The sequence below is a fragment of the Cyprinus carpio genome, chromosome A7, assembly GCF_018340385.1.
Source record: "Cyprinus carpio isolate SPL01 chromosome A7, ASM1834038v1, whole genome shotgun sequence".
Lineage (NCBI taxonomy): Eukaryota > Metazoa > Chordata > Actinopteri > Cypriniformes > Cyprinidae > Cyprinus > Cyprinus carpio.
The window spans coordinates 8,485,273-8,509,324 of NC_056578.1; the positions used below are offsets into that span (position 1 = coordinate 8,485,273).

General features: G+C 35.4%; 1 protein-coding gene across 1 annotated transcript in view; it reads right to left on the reverse strand.

The window, feature by feature from the left end:
• The window catches only part of LOC109046564 (elongation factor-like GTPase 1), a 90,250-nt gene that overhangs the window by 24,953 nt on the left and 41,245 nt on the right, over positions 1-24,052 (reverse strand). The gene's annotated exons all lie outside the window — the stretch shown is intronic.

Genomic DNA, 24,052 nt, shown 5'->3' on the forward strand with positions numbered 1-24,052 from the left:
TTCTGAATGAACGAATGAATGATGGTGCAACATGTTTTGTTTTTTGTAAATAATAATAGTAATAATAATAATAATAATAAACTAAAATTAAACTAAACTAAACTAAAACTAAAACTAAACTAAACTATACTACATTTAATCATTTAGCAGACTTACAAATGAGAACAATAGAAGCAATCAGACCAGAACTAAACTAAACTAAAAACTAAACTAAACTAAAACTAAACTAAACTACACTACATTTTTTAGCAGACTTACAAATGAGAACAATAGAAGCAATCAGACCAGAACTAAACTAAACTAAAATAAACTTAATTTTTATTGTTTATTACTATACTATTTTAATTTCTATTAATATTTAATTTTATTAATTATGTAAAATAAATTATTATGAAAAGCTAAATTAGATTTATTTAACTAGTCAATTAAACTAAACCAAACCAAATCAAACCAAACCAAAATAATGGATAGTCAAGTAGCAAAAGCTACCTGAAATAAATCAGTTTGGAGAGAGAATGAGTGTGAAATACAGAAAACTAGAGGCCGATCATGGATTACGAATATACCATAGATAGACATCTCACAATTGTACTTCCCTCAATTCTTTCTTTTGCACTGCACATGCAAAAGTGCACAGCAATATCCTCTATTTAACACACTTCTTACATTTTCCACAAAAAAAAAAAAAAAAAAAAAACCGTGGGCAGAACTGGTGCATTCATATAAAAGCTGACTGATAGGTAGAGCTGCGCAATTAATCGCATTCGATTGTCATGCACATCTCGTCAGTAAAGCCGGTCCTGTGATTAGTACTAAATCAACATCACCTGCTTTCAGATTGAGCAGCTTTCACTACACAGAGCTGTAGTTCACTGACAATTATGCAAAATCGCCCTCATAATCGCAGATGAATCACATTCGATTTCGAACGAGATGTCGCCTAGCTTGTCAGTGTACTATGGCTCTGTGTAGTGAAAGCCGCTCAATCTGAAAGCAGGTGATGGTGATTTACCACTAATCACGGGACCGGCTTTACTGATGAGATGTGCATGACAATTGAATGTGATTAATTGCACAGCCCTACTGATAAGTACAACTGAATGAAGCACCTCAGAGGCTCAGCGGGATGACCATTTCACTCGGCCCTCAAATCCCATTCAGACGAATTACATCAGGTCCAAGAGTGTTTGCATCAGGAACCCCAACCCGAAAGGTTAGTTTGGTCAGTCAATGAAGCAGCCATGAGGCAAGAGCTTCTGTCACAGGCTGGGCTTATGAAGGGCCAATTCCAGCCAGACTCACAATCGTGTTCATGAGCAAACACCTGGAGGCTGTAAAGTCTGTAATAAAAATGGCTTAACGGTAATCACAGCGCAGGCCTGCAGAGGCTCAGCGGCGTGTGAAGTCTTAAGTCTGATGGTTCGGGCGGTGTTGGCTCGTCGGGTCAATCTCTCCCGCAGGATCAGTATCCATGTATTCAGAGCATGACATCATGGATCGACTCACAAACGTTTATTATAGCAGCACTGCCATGCCGACATACCAGATATAGAAAAATAAACCATCTATACGGGGTCAAATGTGCATAAGCATTAAATCTGCTAAATAAATTTAAAACGGAAGGGTTGTTAACGCAAAGTGAGATGCAGAGTGGATGAATTGCTCATCGGAGGGATCGTACGTGTCCTGCTTTGACATTCCTTCTATAAGTGTTTGCATATGTCTGGATCAGGGCATACGTTTTTCAGGGCAGGATGTTGCACAGATGCCTCAAGGCATGAGAAAATGAGACTGTCTCTTTAGTTTAGAACAAACAGACTAGTTTGGAACTAGTTTAGAAGGCAGCATCCAATCAGATCCTGGAAAAAATGGAATGCTTGATTCTGATCAATCGTGACATTCTAAGGTTAACTATTTGTGTAATGAGAATAGAATGATATTGCGAATTGCAATGATGTCTTTTTTGAACATCTGCCATTGGTTGGAACAAACAGAAGGCCCACCCCCTAAATGTACACCACTGGTTAAACCACTGTTGCCATGTCGGTTTTTTGTTGTGATGCTCAAACGAAAAGAATTGTCCTTCAGAATGCTGACATACAATTGTCTATTCACATTAAGCTAAAATACATAAAGATATTGGATTATCATATTACCATATATTTCTCTATCCCATTCCAATGCAGATACAGAAATATAAATGATTGCTGGAATGATTCTCCAAAAACAATGTGGCACCACACTGTCAAAACTGTTTGTCTGTGCATCACGACCAAAACGGCACTGGTCAAACCAATGCTGTAAGTTTGGACGCAGGAATACCTGTTTGAAAACAGTCATTGACTTTGGAATATCATATATTCTTTTTATTTCTGCTATATAATGATATTGCAAAAAAAGTAGGCAGTATGCTAATATGATAAAACAAATCAGTGGTGTTATTGTTAACTAATAAACTATTAAAGTGGTTTTCATTAATTAAAATAAAGCTAAATTAAAATAAAACTAAATATAAGTAATAAATGAAAAAATAAATTGAAAAAAATAAAAATAAATTAAAGCTAAATAGATAAATATTTTTTTTTAAAAAAAGGTCAAAAGCACAACAAAATTAAAATGAAAACTGAAAATATAAAAATAAAAGTAAATTCAAAATATGAATGAATACTTTAATAGTATCTAGGGTAACACTTTACAATAAGGTTCATTAGTTAACTACTTCAGTTAACATGAACTAAGAATGAAAAATACTTCTACAGCATTTATTAATCTTAGTTGATGTTAATTTCAACATTTATTAATGCATTATTAAAATCAAATGTTGTACTTGTTAACATTAGTTAATGCACTGTGAATTAACATTAATTAACCGTGAAATACAGATTAATAAACACTGTAACAAATGTATTGTTCATTGTTTGTTCATGTTAGTTAATACATTAACTAATGGAACCTTATTGTAAAGTGTTACCCTTTAATAGTTTTTAAACAACACTGAAAAAAATCAATACAGCAATTACTTTTGTAATTTCATGGTGTCTAATGGTGCAGAAAGTAAACACACCACCTTTAAATCAAACATTCAGAAATGAAACAACTACTTGGGTTTTAGTTAAAACAACACTTCCTAAGATCTCTACACATGTCAGTGGATTTCTCTGGATGATGACAGCAGGAAGAGAGAAGGGTGAATGATTTGAGCAGGGGTTATTCTCCCCCTCCTCTAGCAACAGTCTTTTAACCTGCGAGTCACTCGTTCATCACTGAAAGTCAAGCCACATGCAGTGGTCAGTCTAGACACAAGAGCTCTTTGTGTGTGACTCTTTAATATGTCCAGATGGGCCTGAGGCACACTGCCATATTTATCCACAGCGCTGATGATTTCCTGGTCGTGTTGACCCCTCTCACTCCCTCCTCCCGAAGTACTGATTCAGGGCCAGCTCGTCCCCAACTAACTCACCATACAGGCAACAGCATGCCAGATCTCAGATCAGCGGCTCGGGATATATTCAGTCTCTCGAAAAACAAGCAAATCCTTCGCTCATTGGCATCAGATGGTGTTTTAATGATTGCTACATAAATCCATCCTGCTCTTAACTTTTCACCTCACACATGCTTCTGATTTCCACACCACAGAGCTGCAGATCTTCAGGGTGAAAACAGAGAAAATGAGCACAGGGTAATTACTGAAAACCTAAACTTATATTTTCTGAGGGAAATACCTGTGTACTTCATACTTGTCTATCCATCTGTATACCTGACAAGCTCCTTTGATTCTAAATTCTGACAATGTTATAGTCTTATAGTATAAACCCAAATTATTCTCTGGGTACTGTTTGGTGCAAATTTCACCAGGGTACAGCATATAGTCAAGGGCTCTTTTCTGCATTCTAAAAATACATATTTCAATAGACATTTTTCAAACTTTAATATTAAATGTTTTAAAGTATAATGTTAATAAAGTCCAGAACACATGGCACAGTGTGTGAGTTAAGCGCTTGAGCTGAACTAATTGAAGAAAATTGTGGAGGAAAAAAAGTGAGCCAGAGAACAGATGAATTTCAATTCAGTGCTTGACTTGCAAGAGGTTAACTTTTACTTAAAGGGAAAAATCCAAAATGCCCAGTTTTTGAAACGGCCATCCTCTGATAAGAGCTGATCCCAGAGCTGAGGACACGGCTCACTCTGCTCTAACTGTAAAACAGAGACGCTCTTTCAACATGAAACATGAGCAGGTAATTACTCAAAGGTGACTGCGTCTCAGAGGCATTCCTTAACAAAAGCACAGCAAAAGAGCCAAAATAACCTGGGAAGAGTTACATACAGTAGGAGAACAGACCCGCTGCAAGAATCTGGGCCACACATGGAAGAAATAGATGATATTGGAAAAATGGAAGCTAAATTTGAGCTGAAGGGTTTTGGAAATTAAGTACAATTACATCCAAATTGAGAAGACTGATGTTTTGGAATTCTGAAACGGAATCTCAGTGTTCTCAGTTCTCAAATCTTTTTTTGTTTAGTTTTTTTTATTTATCATCATTATTTTTTTTCAGAGTAGATAAATAAATAATTAAACAACTAAATAAATAATGAAAGATAAATAAGTCTATAGAATGATGGATAAAAATGACAGACCAATAAATAGATACAGCTAGATAGAATGATAGAACGACAGAAAGAATGATAGAACGATAGATAGATAGATTGAACGAAAGATAGATAGATAGATAGACAGACAGACAGACAGAATAAACAAATGAATGAACAAAAGACAGAACGATAGATAGAATGAACAAATGATGGATAGATTGACAGACAGACAAACAGACAGACAGATATATAGAATAAATAAACGAACACACAAACAATAGATATAACGATAGATAGAATGAACGAATGATGGACAGACAGATAGACAGACAGACAGACAGATAGATAGAATAAACGAATGAACAAACAATATATATAACAATAGATAGAATGAATGAATGATGGACAGACAGACAGAGAGACAGACAGACAGACAGACAGACAGACAGACAGACAGATAGATAGATACAACGATAGATAGAACGATAGATAGAACAATAGATAGATAGATAGAATAAACAAATAAATTAACAATAGATAGAATGATAGATAGAATGGAGGAATGATGGATAAATTGACAGACAGACAGACAGATAGATAGATAGATAGATAGATAGATAGATAGATAGATAGATAGATAGATAGATAGATAGATAGATAGATAGATAGATAGATAGATAGATAGATAGAATAAACAAATAAATTAACAATAGATAGAATGATAGATAGAATGGAGGAATGATGGATAAATTGACAGACAGACAGACAGACAGACAGACAGATAGACAGATAGATAGACAGATAGATAGATAGATAGATAGATAGATAGATAGATAGATAGATAGACAGACAGACAGACAGACAGACAGATTACAAATACTTCTTGCTCAAGTCTGTCAAATGCTTGGCCTATTTTTAATCACTCACAGTATGGAAAAATCCCATCACTGCCAAGAAAGAAACTCAATTTATTTGCATTTCCTGCATTTTAAATGTTGCTAAATGCATGTTTAGACATTCAGCTTTACACTAGCGATCAGATGTTCATCTGTTTTATACTTTCTCAGTGGTTTTAACTCCACTGCTTCCAGCACTTCTGTACTGTACTGTGGGAGATCATTATTTAGTCGAACAGCTTCAGTCGAAAGCCAAGCAAACAAACAAAAGTGTGTGCAGTCTCTCTTGGCAAGCAGAGAAGACGAGTCCTCTGAGGACAAGCAGAGGTCAAAGGTCAAATACAATAGCCCCAGACCATTGGTTTCCACTCGCACTGCAGCACTACGGCAGGGCAGCAAGGCTTATGGAGGCAGTGTTTGGATCCCGTCCTGATTGCGGTGTTAGCGTGGGTCAGGGAAGAGAACGCTACATCTGTCTGAGTGGTTGGAGGGAACAGAGGAGGAACAGATAGAGCGAAGGCAAGAAAAGACAGATCAAAGAGCACAAAGGGGCAAACAACCGAGAGCAAGTGATCTCAATGACTCAAACGAGGAGAAATTTCCTCCAACCACAAATACAGTTGGCCCAGGCACAAGTTATATAAAGAGCGTTTTGCCTTGGGCAGCTGCGCCGGCTCTCAGCTGTGGTTCTTCAAAGCCGAGAAAAACCTGAATAATAATCACGGCTAATGATTTCAACAGATTTTGGTCTTGAATGTTCCATCGTGTTTAAAGGGGTCATATGATGCGATTTCAAGTTTTACTTTCCCTTTGGAGTGTTAAAAGCAGTTTGTAAATAGATAAGATCACTAAAGTTGCAAAGACTGAAGTCTCAAACCCAAAGAGATATTCTTTATAAAAGTTAAGACTCGTCCACGCCCTCCTAAAACGCCTCGTTTAAACACCCCCCCACGTCTACGTCACAATGTGGGAAGATTTGCATGATGCCGCCCAAATGTTTACGCAAAGAAAGGTGGCGTAATGCTTATTCTCACTGTAGTATTGTTGTTGCCACCGTCATTTCGTTGAGACACTGTGTGTTTCATTGTGAAAGCAAAACTACTTTGTTTGGTCTTCCAAAAGAGGAAACAACTAAAAATCTGTGGTTAAGTTGTATTTACAAAACTGTTCCAGAAACCAAATATTAGAGTGTATGTAGCGCATTTTACGGAAGACTGTTTCCTGATCCTGGGAGAGTAGACTACAATGGTGGCTGTTCTGACTCACAGCCTGTAAGTATGTTTTCATATTTAAAAAATTTGCCTGATTCAAACGTGAGTTTTGAGCAGTGAAGAGTAGCGCTTATTGTTCTCCAATCACAAATGCAGACACTGTTTTATGTTTACACTGCGCGATGCAACGCATAAAAAGACAGTATAAGTCATTATAAACCATAATTATGTCCCTGCTGGATGCTACAAATGCCTTGTTTGTAATGGGTTTTAATGTTTATGTCAGATCGCACTGAGACACGGCATCAGAGTATGACAAGGGGCATAACATTTCCATCACACGCTTGAGGTATTCGGCCAATCACAACGCACTGGATAGCTGGCCAAATTTTTTTGCACCACAGGAATAAATTAAATTTTAAAATCTACTAAAATAAAACAATTATTTTAAATTATAAAAATATTTCACATTATTCCTGTTTTTACTCTATTTGTAATCAAATAAATGGAACCTTGGTAAGCAGAAGAGACTTCTTTGAAACACAAACAAAACTTTTAGAGTAGTTTATCATTAAGAGAGTGGTGGGTGAAAATATGTGATATTTACTAGCTTAGAAGGCATGAATAGCTGCAGGTAATAATCACAATTCAAAGTCAAACTGTAAGTGTTTAAAGGTCAGATGATTCACTGAAAAATAATAAAATTTGAATAATTTCAGAACTTTAAAACCTCTCTAACTCCCGTCTCCTCAATTGCAGGGCTAACACATAACCATCTTCTTCCCACGCTCGCAAAAATAATTGATTTCTGGCCACCCATCTTTGAGTTTGTCTTGTTAGAGCTGAACGCTGCTGGACTCTGACAGCTGCATCTGAATCACAGGTCTTCCCCTCAGACACTCCCTTCCTTTTGCTCCTCTCTCTGTTTTTCCTGTATAAGATGGACGCGGTTAGAATTAGGATGCAGGTTGATGTCATTGGTGAGAGTTTATGAATAACGTTTGGCTTTCATTCGTTGTTTACAGCATAAGCACAAAGCTTTGTGTTCAGTGCCTAGTGCGGCCCGTGTTCAGAGGTAAGAGACGAGAGATTTCCACAAAGAATAGACAGATTCTGCCTTCAAAACTGGATTGTATATATAATTCGTTTCTTTTTAAATCCCGGCCCAGACTGTCAAACCTGCTTTAATCACTGGGGTTTAATTTAATATTCAATCATCATTTACTCACCTTCATGTCATTACAATCTTGTACGAGTTTATTCATCTTATATATATACACACACACCATGGTACAGTACTTCATTGTGAGGGAGACTATATTTTAATGGGTATGCAACTATATATATAGTTGCATACCCATTAAAATATAGTCTCCCTCACAATAAAGTACTGTAACATGGTAAAGTGATGGTATCAGATGGTAAGAGAACACTATTAGCTGTCACTTTTTTATTCCAGTGAATATTACTCAGAGTAGGTCTATTATTTTTGAAAATCACTTACTGAACAAAAACACACCTCAACGTCTTGACTACAAAAAAAAAAAAAAAAATGCTATTGAACATTTTGACAGCTGTTGCCAAGGAAAAAGTCATCCAACATAACCACAGCTAGAGAAATAAGCATTTGTGTGTTTGAACTTTTGATTCAAAACCTCAAATTTATATAGTGTCAACTAGCCCCAAAAGCAATGTGGAACTTAAAAAAGGAAATAAATAATATCAGAAATGGTTGCTTTGTTCTTCAGAGTTCTGTCATTTTTAAATGTATAAGACTTTGCTTTAAGCGGTGAATACTCTATCTGGCGTCCATCAGACCGGTGATATTTGGAGTCACACCTGAGCCGCACTGCTCCTGTGCTTCAGTGAGTTGATTAGGCATGAGATGAAGCGCAGACTCTTGTGGGTGATTTCTGCAGACACACAGATTCCACTGGTGCCAGTAGACAGCTATGCCAGCACTGGACTCATAAGCGGATAGTTTGGTGAAGTTGGCTCCAGAAGGATGAGGATTTTTTTCCTTGAGTGCCTTAGCAGATTTTGTTCAAGAAAAAAAAAAAAAAATTCATCTGGAGCAAACTCTCACTTAGTACTCTTTTATGCTTATTTTATTATATTTAAAAAAAAAAAAAAATAAAAAAATAAATAAAAAATTTGTCTTGTTTTCCACTTTAAATATTTAAAAATACCTAAAAATATATATTAAAAAAATTACTTAAGAAGCAATGCTGCATGTGCTATTTAGACTTATTTTCACTGACTGTATCTTAAAGTAAGATTTTTTATTATTATTATTTTGACTTTTTATACTTAAAACAAGTGAAAAAAATCTGTGTAATAAGACAAACTGAAAACAAACTTTTATTAAAGGTACACTCTCAGAAAACTAACCTAACAGAGTGTTGCTTCTGAATAATTATTATTATTATTTTGGTATAAATTTTAGGTGTTCTAATGACCTAATGGATGAGGAAGCTTTTGTAGTGTATAGCATGTGTTGGGAAAGTGCTGTGGTATTTTGCATGCAAATAAAATCAAAACAGCCTTTTATACTCCAGCACTTAGCAAACACTAATAATGACACAATCTCAACTGGCTATTACAAATTTAAAAGCTGTTAAATGCTGGCAGACTCACTTTTTTAAATTTCATTCAATAAAATTCTCTAAAAATAATTTACACCCAAATCGACCAGGTTCCCCCTGTAGAATAGCATTCAGCAGCGATGTCTATTCTACAGGGGGATCATATGGAGCCGTGGAAAAGAGCTCTTTCTGGCTCCGTTCGGAGCGGAATGGAAAGTCCCCTCAGTGGAAAGTCCCTCTCCTAAACAGATTGTGGATGTGTAGGATCATGAGGGGCCGAGACAGACTTGCCCTTTGGCCAAGAAACACACACAGAATATTGTATTACATTAGTCTTCTGCACACACACACACACACACACACACTTTCTTTTCCCTAAAGATCACCACTTATTGTTCCAAAGCACATGAGCTACCAAAAAAAAGACGGTGGACACTGAGAGGCATACATACATCCTCAACATGTCTGCAACAGATCTGACAGGCAGCATGTGGCGGCAATATGACTGCCGTCACCACAGGAAACAGCCATGTAGAGGAAGTGAATGATTCTGTAGAGGGAGCAACAGTATGAACATTGTGTGGAGCGAGGTAGAGGTGAGGTGAAGAGGTTGGGCTTCTGAAAAAGACCCGAACATCCTGCCATACCCTCAAATAAAATCCACATAGGAGCATAAAAAAAGGTTTCAAACCCCTTTTCAATTCTATTTGGAAACATTTAATGGTATAAAGTCAAAAATCTAAATTATGTAGATTTTAACTTTTTACTTTTACACTGCAAAAATAAATAAGTAAATAAATAAATCATAATAAAAAAAAACACAAATACAAATAAACAACAAAAAACAAATGAGGTTTTCTGTATTGTTTTTAAGTTTAAATATCTACATATACTCGAAAGATAAAAAAGATACATTTGCTTTACTTTATATTAACTTTACAAAGTATTGCAGATTTTTAAATTTTTTTTTAAATTTTTTATGCTTAAAAATTTGTTAAAAAAAATCTGTCTGCAGTAAGACAAAACAAATGCACATTTTCAAATAATGTATATTTTACGTGCACTCTATGGAACGGACCAGATGTTACTGTATGTAACTGCAGGTTGTATACTATATAAATGTGTCATATAAAATTTTTTATCTCAATCTTAAATTATTTTTTTTTAAAAAGTAATGAAGCCTTCAATATATATATATCCTGCCCCAACTTTCTGTTTCAATAGAAAATATGTCAACACGAGAAAGGAAATCTAGCCGTCAAACCATTCTATGGCATCTTTAAAAGAAAGAACCTAAAGAGGAAGAACCCGCACATCATAAGCTTTTAACACGGTTCGGTAAATCTACTGTACATCATGACGAAGCACATCTAGCGCAGTAATCTTTCTGAGAGCAGGCGGGCCGCTCTCCTTCAGTAATTCACCAGAAAGACTTTCTAAATAGCTTGGGAGAGTGTGAGAGAAAAAGCAATATGCAGAGCAGATAAACGCTCAGCAGAGCAGTGAAATCATCCGTCTGTGCTCTGACAGGCCTCCATGACACCATTCCTGTCTGGGGGGCATGCAGAACGTTCTGCTGAGCAAGCATGAGTGTGATACACACACAGAGCAGTGTTTAAACCCAAATAAAACACATACATTCATCTGTACCTCCTGTATACACATAGTCCAGGTGCTGTGGGGGGCGTCAGTGTTCAGTGAGTCACTTCCATCATGCTGATCTTAAAAGAGCCTTTGTTCTACAACTGCTATATACATACGTAGACACACACACACACACATATATATAGTAACCTTTCTGAAGAGCATATATATATATATACATATATACACACACATTACAATGAGAAGCCAACTGTCTTCTATTGTAATAAATTTTAAAATGTAATTTATTCCTGTGATCAAAGCTAAATTTTCAGCATCATTACTCCAGTCTTCAGTGTCACATGATCCTTCAGAAATCAGACATTTATAATAGAGGTCGACCGATTTATCAGTTTTGCCGATTAATCGGCACCAATAGTTGATTGGTAGAACAATTGGTTATCGGCAAAAATCCATGCCGATAGTTTTCCGGGTTGCGTTCATTGCTGGAGTGGCTGAGAAGGGTCTGCTGCCATTATACAGTACGAGAGCGACCTCTAGAGGCAGAAATCACTAACAGCACGTGTTGTTTGTTTTGACACATGACACTGCGTGCTGCACAGAGCGGGAAACTTCAAACACGCATTTAAATGCAGCCGACAGAAAATCCTGCCGCGGAACAGAGCGCCATTCACATAGTTTTCCATTAAATTACATTATATTTGTGCAAAATCATTGTTATTGTACATAATGACTTCACACTAGGCTATACTAAATTGATTTATTTATTTTGATGAAATAATCATGCAGTGTTCTAAAATAGAATCAAATAAAGTGTGAAAGTACACATACAATATCAATAATCTATGTATGCAATTTTAATGCTATGGCCTTGTGTACTGTAGATATTTAAAGATGGCCATCTTTAAGCATGACTGTTGAAATTAAATGGTAATACTTAACATTAAGTTTCTATTTGTAATATTAATGAAAGCTGTAGAAGTATTGTTCCTAGTGTGTTAATTTCAACATTTACTAATAGGCTACATTTTTAAATTTTAAAGTTTCTTTTTTTAACATTAGTAAACTAGGAAATAACTTTAATGATCAATATAATAATTTAGATTAACATGTTTATTAATTTACAAAGTATGGTTCAGTACTGCTACTGCTTTTTAAAAAATAGTAAAGCACTGTTTTAATTTTCATTTAGTATCCATTTTAAAAACTCGGTTGATTAATCGGTATCGGCCAATTAATCAGTTGATTAATCGGTATCGGCCAGTGTGGTCCAACCTAGCTATCAGTATCGGTAAAATCCACTATCGGTCGACCTCTAATTTATAACGTTACAACAGATTTCTATTTCAAATAAATGCTTCCTATTCATCAAAGAATCCTGAAAAAAAAATATTGTAGTTTCCACAAAATATTAAGCAGCAGAACTGGTTTCAACTTTGATAATAAGAAGAAATGTTTCTTGATGAGAAAATCAGCATATTACAATGATTTCTGAATGATCATGTGACTCTGAAGACTGGAGTAATAATCAATGATCACAGGAAAAAATGCTTAAAATATATTTTTATTTAAAACTGTAATAATATTTCCACAATATTTCTGTTTTTATAAAATCTTGGTGAGCATAAAAGACTGAGCACAAAATCCATGCTTCATGTTCATTTAAGTGAGGGGATGTTATCTGGTATTGGGAAACAAAAAAGAGGGCAGTTGACTGAGATCAAAGGGCTTCTGACCTGTAGAAATGGCAACCGGTGGGCATTAAATAAACAGCACTTTACCATGGCACTGCCAACCTCAACACACATTCAGATCTCCCAGTGTTGTTTGCTCTTCTCAATTGCTTCCACATGTCTAAGAATTCCTCAGGAGTACTCATAATTATAAACCAGTCATCTTTGAAAAGTTTTGAGGCTGAAACAACCTAGTTTCAGAAACTAGCCATGTATGCCAAGGGTCTAGAACATCATATTGTTCCCTTGAAGTAAACTGTTTAAACATACCCAGAGCAAACAACATGCAAAGTTCATGACTTTTGGATCCGGAACATTCTGTCTACCAGCATCAACCCAAAAAAACAACTGAAAACCAGTTCTCCCTGTCTCACAGACATCTAAGCCAATTTATTACCTAAATCCCACTACAAGTGTCTAGGGGTTACCGTTTAACAACCAAGGCTGAAACTCCACGCTGCTAATAAAATCATGTTTCATATCTTAATCTCACTCTGTATTGCTTTAAATACACCATCTGTGTCTATCAAAGACCCGCGGAAACAAGAGCTTGCGGAACCGTCCTGATTTGACAGGGTCAGACGCTTTGAAATGCCAGCAGCAGATTAAGAGGGGGAAGATTTGTGAACAATCGCAGAAAAACGGGCTAATCCACAAAGCAGTGGGGGGCGACCGTGACAGTCTGTGCTGAGCTGGTCGTCTCCACTGCCTGTCTTTGAAGACTCAGATTTCTGTTAACCCTCGTTTTTTTAATACCGAAAGATGGATGGAATGACGCTCCTGGGATTTTGTTATTGTGGGATTAACTATAAATTATTAGTTATCGTAAAATGAAACCAAGATGATAGAAATTTCTTACTGGTCAAGAGCATGAAAGATCATAATATCGAACTAAACTGACCCTCAGAGTTCTTAATCAATGCTGGATCAATTCTGCAGTATGAAAATACTGCTCTGATTACATAAAAATAAACTTTTTTTATTTATTTGAAAGAAATTAACACTTTTATTTAGCTAGGAAGCATTAAAATGATCAAAAGTGACAGCATAGACATTTATAATATTAATTTATAATAAATGCTGCTTTTTTGAACTTCCTATAAATCAAAGAACCCTGGAAAAAAAAAAATGCATCACAGAGCCAAATCAGCATATTAGACTGATTTCTGAAGGATCATGTGACACTGAAGACTGAATGACAGAAATAAATTGCATTCTAAAATATATTCAAATATGATTTTTTACAAATTTTAATAATATTTCACAATTATAATATTATAATTTATAATATTTTACAATTATACTGTTTTTATCACATTTTTTGTCAGATTAATGTAATCTTGGTGAGAAAAAGAGATTTATAAACATAAACATTAAAATAAAAGTTCAAGTCATTATTGTGAATCAGTCCATTCAGATGTTTCATGGACAGCTACCAGTTCAAAGAATAACTGACTGATTCATTTGGGCCCCTGTGATTTACTGTAGGTATTTTCCATAGCAAACAGCCCTCTTAAAAGCTTCAATGTAGCCAATTTTAGCATAAATACTTCCTATTAGATTAGATTATTAAATTTTGAGAAGCTTGGAGTTTCAAAGAAGAAACATCAGAACTGCTTCTGTTTAAATGTAACCATGGTCACAATCTTATGATTGTACGGACATGATGGTACTTGATCCTTGATTGGAGCTGCTTTTGTACAAATACGGCTGTCAGGATCTGAAAACAAGATCAGTCAACAGGTAGCTGATGCCATTATAATGTTTCACCAGTAAACAGTGGACATGACGGGCCCTAATGAAACCTTCATCAAAACCAGACGTGAAAAATGATTGAAAAAAAAAAAAAAGCAATGTTTTGATTCCTGCTGCTGTCTGGGTTTATAAATATACAGCCAACTCTCATATCCGAGACCTGGGGAAGTCTAATGATAGAGCCTCAAGTACAGAAGTGTGGGGGGAAAAGAAGAGGAAAGAACAGATGGAAGAAAGGAAAGAGGAAGTAAAGCAAGAAGGAAACAAGGAAGGAAGGAAGGAAGGACAGATGGATGGACAAGTTAGATGATGCAAGGATGGACAAAAGGAAAGAAAGGAATGGAATGAATGAAAAAGGGAGAAAATAAGAATGGATGGATGGACAAGTTAGATGATGCAAGGATGGACAAAAGGAAAGAAAGGAATGGAATGAATGAAAAAGGGAGAAAATAAGAATGGATGGATGGATGACGCATGGATGGAAATGTCTATTGACAATTTATTTTTTAAAATATTGTATTACTATATTGTTATTTATAATTTATTGTCTATTCTCTTTATTATTAGTGTTTTTATTACCTTAAATTATATATATATGTCTCTGCACTATGTTTGTACTATCTGTACCAGAAGATCCTGACACCAAGACGAATTCCTTGTGTGCGTAAACACACTTGGCAATACAACTCTTTCTGATTCTGATGGGGAAAAAAGGACATATGGACAAATGGATGGAAGGAAGTATGGTCAGGTGAATGATATAAGGATGTAAGGATAGGAAAGAAGGGAAAAGAAAAATGAATTAAATAAGGAAAAGGGATGAAATATGGATGGATGGATGGACAGACATGATGATGGAAGGATGGATGGACAAACAGATGATGACTGATGGATGGATGGACAGACAGATGATGATTGATGGATGGATGGGCAGACAGATGATGGATGGATGGACATACAGATAATGATGAATGGATGGATGGATGGATTGACAGACAGACGGACAGATGATGTTGGATGGATGGATGGATGGATGGACGGACGTACAGACAGACAGATGATGGATGGGTGGATGGATGGATGGACAGACAGATGATGATGGATGGATGGTCAGACAGATGATGGATGGATGGATGGATGGATGATGATGATTGATGGATGGGTGGATGGATGGACAGAGAGATGATGATAGATGGATGGATGGATGGATGGATGGACAGACAGATGATGATAGATGGCTGGATGGATGGATGGATGGGTGGGTGAATGGATGTGTGTGTGTGTGTTAGATGGATTGGTTGGATGGACAGACAGATGATTGGTGGGTTGATGGACAGAAGGACGGACAGACAGACAGTCAGATGATGGATGGAAGAAAATAAAAAGAAATGAAAAGATTGAATGAAGGAATGAATGAATGAACAGATGGATGATGGAGGAAAGGAAAGAAAGAAAAGGAATGAAAGAGGGAATGAAGGAAGTAAGGATATGATGGGTGACAAAAAAGGAAAGATGGACAGACCGAAGTATGGACTGATGGACGATGGAAAGATGGAAGAAAGTCTGTCCACAGCAGGATGTGTCAGTATCCTCTGTATTTGACCTCGGGTGGAAGAAAAACTTGAACCAGCTTTACACAACTGTCTTTGTGAAAGAGAGAGACTGAAATAGGGAACGAATGAAGAAATGAAAGCCAGTAACAGACAGGTTCCTAGTGTTGGCACTGGCATCAGAGTGAGTGGGGTCCACGCTGCCCCCTGCAAGCTGGCACAGCTCCTAGAAAGCCATTCTGGCTTGAGCAAACAGAGCCGCGCGCTTGCAGCTGCACTCTTGCCTATTAAAACCTCCAGCTATTATGGGAAACCCAGAGGGATGGCAGCACTTATTAGCCACCCTGCCATGTTTCTGAGCCATGATCATCTCTTACTTCTGCATGGACGCTGAACAAAAGAGCTAAATTTAACTTCCTTCAGACTCTCACAACAAAGCGGCCATTACTGACAAATTGAGAGCTCAAACGACGTAAATTACTATAATTTTGCCAGTGTGAAGTTATTTCCTTCATAATTTAAGTTATTAAGCTTCCAAAACGTATGGCAAGAGCGAATTCATTCACAAGTGTTCTTGACGTCGTGCTTAGCAAAAATGTTGACTTGTGCAGGTTCTCTCAGACATTACCGTTTGGTTCTGACTGACGATGCAGCACTTTTCACAGTTGCTAATAAGCCAATTAACCGCTATCAAAGAGTTTGTTACTGATGTCTTCAGCCAGAGACAGAAGGATAACCTGCAATTAGTCTAGCGGTGCTCAGTCAACCAGACAATGGGAACTCAGTAGAGCACCATAAACCGCTCTAAAAAACACAAGGCCAAACCAAGCATAGAGGTCGAGTAGCCCTTACAGAGTAACTGAGCATTTTATTGTGTGCAACTTTAGAATGCATATAGACAATAACACCATAAGGAAATATTATACAAACCTACAAATTACCCATAATTTTTATAAGGCAGATATTTTTTTGATTACAGACACACACACACACATATATATATATATATGATTTCTGAAGGATCATGTGACACTGAAGACTGGAGTAATGAGGCTGCAAATTCAGCTTTGCATCACAGGAATAAATTACATATATTCTTAATATATTCAAATAGAAAACAGTTATTTTAAATTGTTTTAATATTTCATAATATTACAGTTTTTTACTGTTTTAATTATCAAAAAATTGCAACCTTGATGAGCATAAGAGACTTCTTTCAAAAACTAAAAAAAAAAACTGACCCCAAACTGTTGAATAGTATATGTACACAAACTATATATATATGTGTGTGTATGTGTGTGTGTGTGTGTATGTGTGTAGAGGTATAAAACAAACTTAGTTCACCCAAAAAGGAAAATTTTGTCATATTTACACAACCTCCTTTCGTTCCAAACCTGAATGAGTTTCAACCAAACCGGCAGCCATTGATTTCCACAGTTTTTTTTTTTTTTTTTTTTTCATACTATGAAAGTCAATGGCTACCGGCAACTGTAAGGTTACCAACATTCTTCTAAATATATTATTTTGTGTTCAACAGAAGAAAGAGACTCATACAGGTTTTGAACTATCCCTTTAAATGTGGTTGCAATTTTTGTTTGTAAGTACTCTACTTGACTAATGTCTGTTTGTATAACTACCGAAACACTCTAAATAGTTCTGAGCTCTGCATTTTATCTGTAAGTATATTTTTGTCCTCTTAACATGCAAAAATATGTTAGCAACCATCTCTATGGTCACCAATTTCAACAGTTTGGCAGTGAATGCTTGCAGCATTATCCTGGAAAATCATTTAGAGGCTGAATGATCTCTAGAGCCACTGAGAGGAACAGAGACAAACAGAGACACAGGTAATAAAAATCTGGTGTCGACTGACTAATTAACAGCTACACACTCATTTCAACATGAATGAACTGAACAGCAAATGACCTCTGAATTTCACAGACCGCATTACCAGCAAATGAAAGCTGTTTTCCCCAGCGTTAGTGGGAAATAGAGCAAGGACATCTTTCTTGATGAACGATTTTATGACTCCAAATTGTTCGGGTTATAAATAGAAGGTCTAAGTTTCCCAGAAGCCTCTTGGCACTTCGATCTCTTGCTTGCTCCACAGCAGAAGAAAAACAGTCAAATTGCCTTGATGCACTTTGAAAATGTTGCTCTGGCAAGCAGCACAACATCCAGTCAAGTTTGTTAAAATATTAACAACACCACAAAAAAGGCAGTTATCTGGAACCAATCAAAATCCTCTTTCTGGTGAGGACAAATGTAAATATGTTTGGCCAATTGCATCCTTAAGCAAATAATAAAGCATACTATAAAGTCAGATATAGCAGTCAATATCAGGTTATTTAGGGATTGTCAGAATCATTGATGATGATTTTAAGCCATTTATTTCGCACAGTATTTAGTCAAATGTCAAGCAATTTTCAAATTTTAAAAAATCTATTAAAAATGCAAATGATGGCATGATATGGTGATTAATCAATAATAATATATGTTGTTCAACACTCTGCATCATGAGCTCAACATTTTAAGGTGTTTTAAGGTTAAAAAAAATTACTTTTAAAAGTAAAAGTGGGTGGTTATATTTTAATAATAATAAAACAATACTACAATAATGAATAAATAACAAACAAACAAAAAAAAGAATAAATGAATTAAATAAATGGGGAAAATTTAAATAGTTGGTGTGGTGTAATGGGAAATAAATAAGTTATTCTGCCATATGAAACTACACCTTTCTCTTAAAATTTGGCATTCGTTTTTATCTTGTGTTGATTCATTATTTTCCCTCTAAAAACCTGCAAAAGTATATAAATATTTTTAAAAGTTTGCAGATTCCACCTGGGCCCTAGTTAAGAGAAAAGCTAGCCTGTAATGAAGCACAAAAATTTCAAAGATACAAAACCCTCAGTAGTAATAACTAAATGTTTGTAATGTACAGTATGTATGTAATTATGAACATAATTAACATGAAGCCTGCAGTGATTATTAACAGTAAGAATAGTAAGACTTAATCCAATTAATCATTAACACAATGCGCTTGTCAAACCCAGCCGTGCAAACAAACACAGACAATAGAAAGAGCATAGATGTCACAACCACAATAAGTGCTTGTGCGTGTCTGAGCATGTGTTGTTTCCTGTTTTTCCCAGTGATTTGTACGGATATTAAGTCATATGTCTCCTTGGTTTGGCAGAAAAAGAGCTCTTAAAAGATTCAACAGGGGAAAAGAATCTGAAACAGACTTTAAACAGGGTGCCAACACCTTTTGACCAATGCATTTTTTATGTCTTTTCCAGTCCTGGATAGGGATTTAAAAAAAATAAAAAAATCACCTTATACAGATGATTTCCATTTATTCATTTTACATTGCCTGATATGTCCAGGTTTTTATTTGACTGTAAGTTTGTTTCTTCTTAAGAGCACATTTGAAGAAATGTAGCATTACATCATTTGCTCACCAGTGGATCCTCTGCAGTGAATGGGTGCCGTCAGAATGAGAGTCCAAACGGCTGATTAAAAACATCACAATAATCCACAAGTAATCCACACACCACTCCAGTCCATCAGTTAACATCCAGTGAAGTGAAAAGCTGCATGTTTGTAAGAAACAAATCCATTGTCAAACCCATTTAAGAAGTTTTAACTTGAAACCATCACTTCTGGCCAAAATCTGATTCGGTATTCAATAACAACGCTTCCAAAAAGTCAATCCCCTTGTGTCCTCTCACATAAAAATCTACCAGACAAATTTGTTTAGAACTTTTTTTTTTTTTTTTTTTGCTTCTAATTGGTGCTTGGTCTTTGCATATTTCTCTCTTAATTCAGACAAGATGTATTTTTTTTTCCATGGAGAAAACAGTATTGTGGGTTATGAACTCGTATTTTAGCAGAAAGCGACAGTTTCAAGTTAAAAACGTCTTGATGGATTTCTTTTCTTACAAACATGCAGCTTTTCACTTCACTAGATGTTAACTGATGGACTGGAGTGGTGTGGATTACTTGTGGATTATTGTGATGTTTTTATTAGCTGTTTGAACTCTCATTCTGATGGCACCCATTCACTGCAAAGGATCCATTGGTGAGCAAGTGATGCAAAGCTCAATTTCTCCAGATCTGTTCTGATGAAGAAACAAACTCGTCTACATCTTGGATGGCCTGAGGTTGAGTAAAGTTTTGGCAAATGTTCATTTTTGGGTGAACTATTACTTTAATTTATGTTAACATATACATCTTCGGGTTTGGCAGAGTCATTACACTGTACAATCAGATATGTGTGTTTGTGCAGCCAGTGGAACATTTTATGCCTCTGTCTGAACTGGTCAAGGCCCAGCATTGTAAGACATGTGGTGAAGTGAAGACTGAAATCACCGCACTCAGCAATTCAGCCCAGTTAATGGCATTCACATCTGTGAGGTGTGTGCAGCTTCCAGAACCTTCTCTCTGTGTCGCTCGCTCTCTATCCTCACGACATCCTCATAAAAACACTGCCAAACATACTGGACTCCAGACATTCTCATGTATCTCAGGTGAACTGATGAGTGTAACTGAAGCAGTAGTTTCCCTTTGTATAAGACGCATCAGTGTTTCTCAAGATGTTTTGGTTGAATTGCTCTTGTATGTAGGCCTTTTATAAAGTGAATCTCACAAACCATGTGAAAAACAAGTCCGAGTCATATTTCACCCAAATTGCTTTTGTTTTTCTACGACCATTACAATTTGTTCAAAAAGAACAATTTATTTAAGTTGTGAATTTACACAGTACATAATAGAATGTATTGTATAGCCTTTAATTTATGCTTTAATAATATTAATAATAATAATAATAATAAAACAATATTTAATTAAAATACAAAACATTTTTATTAAAAATATTCCTAAAATATATGTAATGTAACAGTATTTAATGGTATTTCTATAAATAAATCATCATCTAATGAAATTAAGATAAATTAAATTGTAATTAATATTTTTTGTGATTATATTTTAATTGTGTATTTAGATATTATGAATTTAGATTAGTCGGAAAATTTAATATCCGAAACTATAACCTTTTATTGTACAAAATTATCATTATTGTCACCTTATGATACAGATAAATAAAAAAACAAAACATTATTGTTATTATTGTTATGGTTTCATATTAATATATTTTTATTTTATATAAAAATAAAATTGTATCTATTTTCATTTATAATTCTTAATTATTAAAAATAAATAAATAAATATAGACTCATAACAGTAATGAGAACAAGATCTTTTCACATTACAATAATGAGAATTTGTGTTTGATTGTCCTTAAAATAGTCACACAAAAAAATAAATAAATAAAAGAAAACTAACGTTTTTCTTTTAATTCTGAAGTGAAATATGACCCCAGATATGTTCCTAGGTTTCATGAGATTCAACCATTAAGATCCTTGTCATCCCATTAATTAAATGTTCATATCAGACGAGAGACTGTGTCTGCAGAACGGTCCCTAAACGCAGGCGAAGCTGAACTTCAGCAGCTGTTTTCAGACGCACTGCCACTGTGAGCCCTTTATCTGACAGGACATGGGGGAGGGAGGCTCAGACCATCTTGTCAGGCAGTTTGTCTCTTTAACGCCATCTACTGGAATGAGCAGAGAGGAGAGAAGCTACAGGAGGAACCGAGGACAACAAAGAAAGACCTCTAGTCAACCTGCACAAGGACACCGCTTCTGTTTCAGAACCAAAATTTTACATTGGAAAGATAATACTGGACCAAAAATGTGCTTTTGTCTTTATTGAAAGGTTCTTTATATTGGAACAACAAGGTTCTTTAGATTATAAAATGTTCTTCACATTGCTATTCACTCTTCAATGGCATCACTCCAAAAACCTTCTTTATTTTAAAGAGTGTTTTCAGGTCTTCACAGTAATGCCATAGAAGAACCATTTCTGTTTCCCCAAAGAACCTTTCGGTAAACATTTAAGAACATTTAATAATCTAAAGAACCTTTTGTGCAATGGAAAGGTTCCATAGATGTTAAAGGTTCTTCACTGAACCATCAATGCCAATAATGAATGGCAATTTATTTTTAAGAGTGCTTTTACTGCAGCATTGTGGACAACGTTCACCTGGATATGCAATACTGTGAATAAGCATTGTTGGGTGAAGATCGCAATGTTTTCTCCAAGGCCTTGAGGAGGACAAACTGCCAGAGAAAAGACATTTTGAGCTGAGAACAGAAAAACAAGGGCGACGGTGGCCCAAATACACACATTCCATCTGTCAAATTCACAGGCAGCTGCAAAACTGGAAAAATGTCCAACATTTTTTTCCCCCACCAAAAACAAATTTTCAAATTCAGAACCATTGATGGTAACAACACAACCTGGCGAGACATCGCCAAGTTAAAAATCTAGGTCACGCTCGAGGGAAGGAGGGGAAAAATAGAGTGTGTGGGTGAGGACATGAAAAACAAAGAAGTGAAAAATGGTCAATAAATTGGAGGAGAGTGCAGAGGGGATGTTTAGGTGAGAGCGTTTCATGGCTGCGTGAGTCCATGAGGGTTTACAAGGGAATGAGAGGAAAAGTGTGTCATGCTTGAGTGATGAGTCAGTGAATCTTTCTATCTCTCTCTCACACACTGACACACACACACACACACATACACACACAATATATCCACTTACCACGTCTCACTCGGGATGCACTAAGCTACATCTTCAAAAGAACTGGTTGTTTAAACAACTAATCATCTAGTCTCACCTTGTATAATTGTAAATCTTTAAAAGGAACATCCATAAAGGAAATGTACATGTGTTTAAAGTAAACACATGTAAGTAAAGGAGTCTCAAGAAATGTTTAACTATTGTTATGTTGACACAGCATCTTAAAAACATAACGCTCATGCTGTGAAATACTGGAACTGAAAACATAACGCTAATGCTGTGAAATAATGGAAATGACCAGTGCACAGCCCTTCAAAAGACTGTCTGACAGAAGACTATAACCTTGTACAATACAAAAATATTCATAATAAAAAAAAAAAAAAAAAAAAAGATTCTGAAGATTATGGTGGAGCTTTTTGAGGAAAATTAATGAATGAATAAATATTATTTGATAGTACAAATTTATATCACGTTCGATAAAATAAAAAATTTATATGTATTATAATTATTTAAAAAGACTAACATCATAATAGCAGCAGCAGCAACAACAACATTAATAATAATATAAGATGTATACAATATTATTACATATTTTATAAAATATATTTTTTAAATTAAATTAAATAGTTATTTTTACAATAAAGTTTTATATTTTTATCTTCATTATAATTATAAAAAATAATTATACACAGTTTGTTTGATTTTCCTTCCTATTATTATTATTATTATTATTATTATTATTATTATTATTATTATATAACTTTCATTAATATAATTCATAATATATACTATAATTTTTACGATTTTAATTTTATAAATATTATATTTTTATATTGACTGTACAGTGTGTATCATAAATATTAAAACTAAGTATACTATTAAATATTATATAATTATACATTTAAATATAATAATAATTGTTGTTGTTAAAGTCATAATATTTGTGCAAAGTTGTTTTGTGATCAAATTTGTCCAATACAGTATATTTATCTGTTTTGTTTTTGTTTGTTTGGTTTTTTGGCATATTTCTCTCTTGAGAATGAACAGTTTTTGTTGAAAAAGTATAATTACCCAAATCAGTACAAAGACACTTTACTTTGAGACTCTAAACTTTCATCTTTCAGTTCATCCCCTTGCTGCTAAATCGTTAAAGCTAAAAAGTCTGGATAAATATTAACTGACTAGTTTTTTGTTGGCCCCATCCCTACCGCTCCCCACCAGCATACTTCAAAATCAACAAAGCAAACGTCCTACATCTGCCCAGTCATTGAAACACCCGATGACACGCCACATCTGTGGTCGCACTGATTGCAGTTTGTATATAACCGAGGGAGCCTGTCGAGGCGGGAAATCAAGCCGCAATCCCAGTTACTCAGAGCTCTGCCGTCCAGACACGAGTAAACATGCACAAACAAGCGCTGTAGCGTAAAACAAACGTTTTCCCAAAGCTCGCCACCATGAATCAGCATTATTCATCTCATCTGC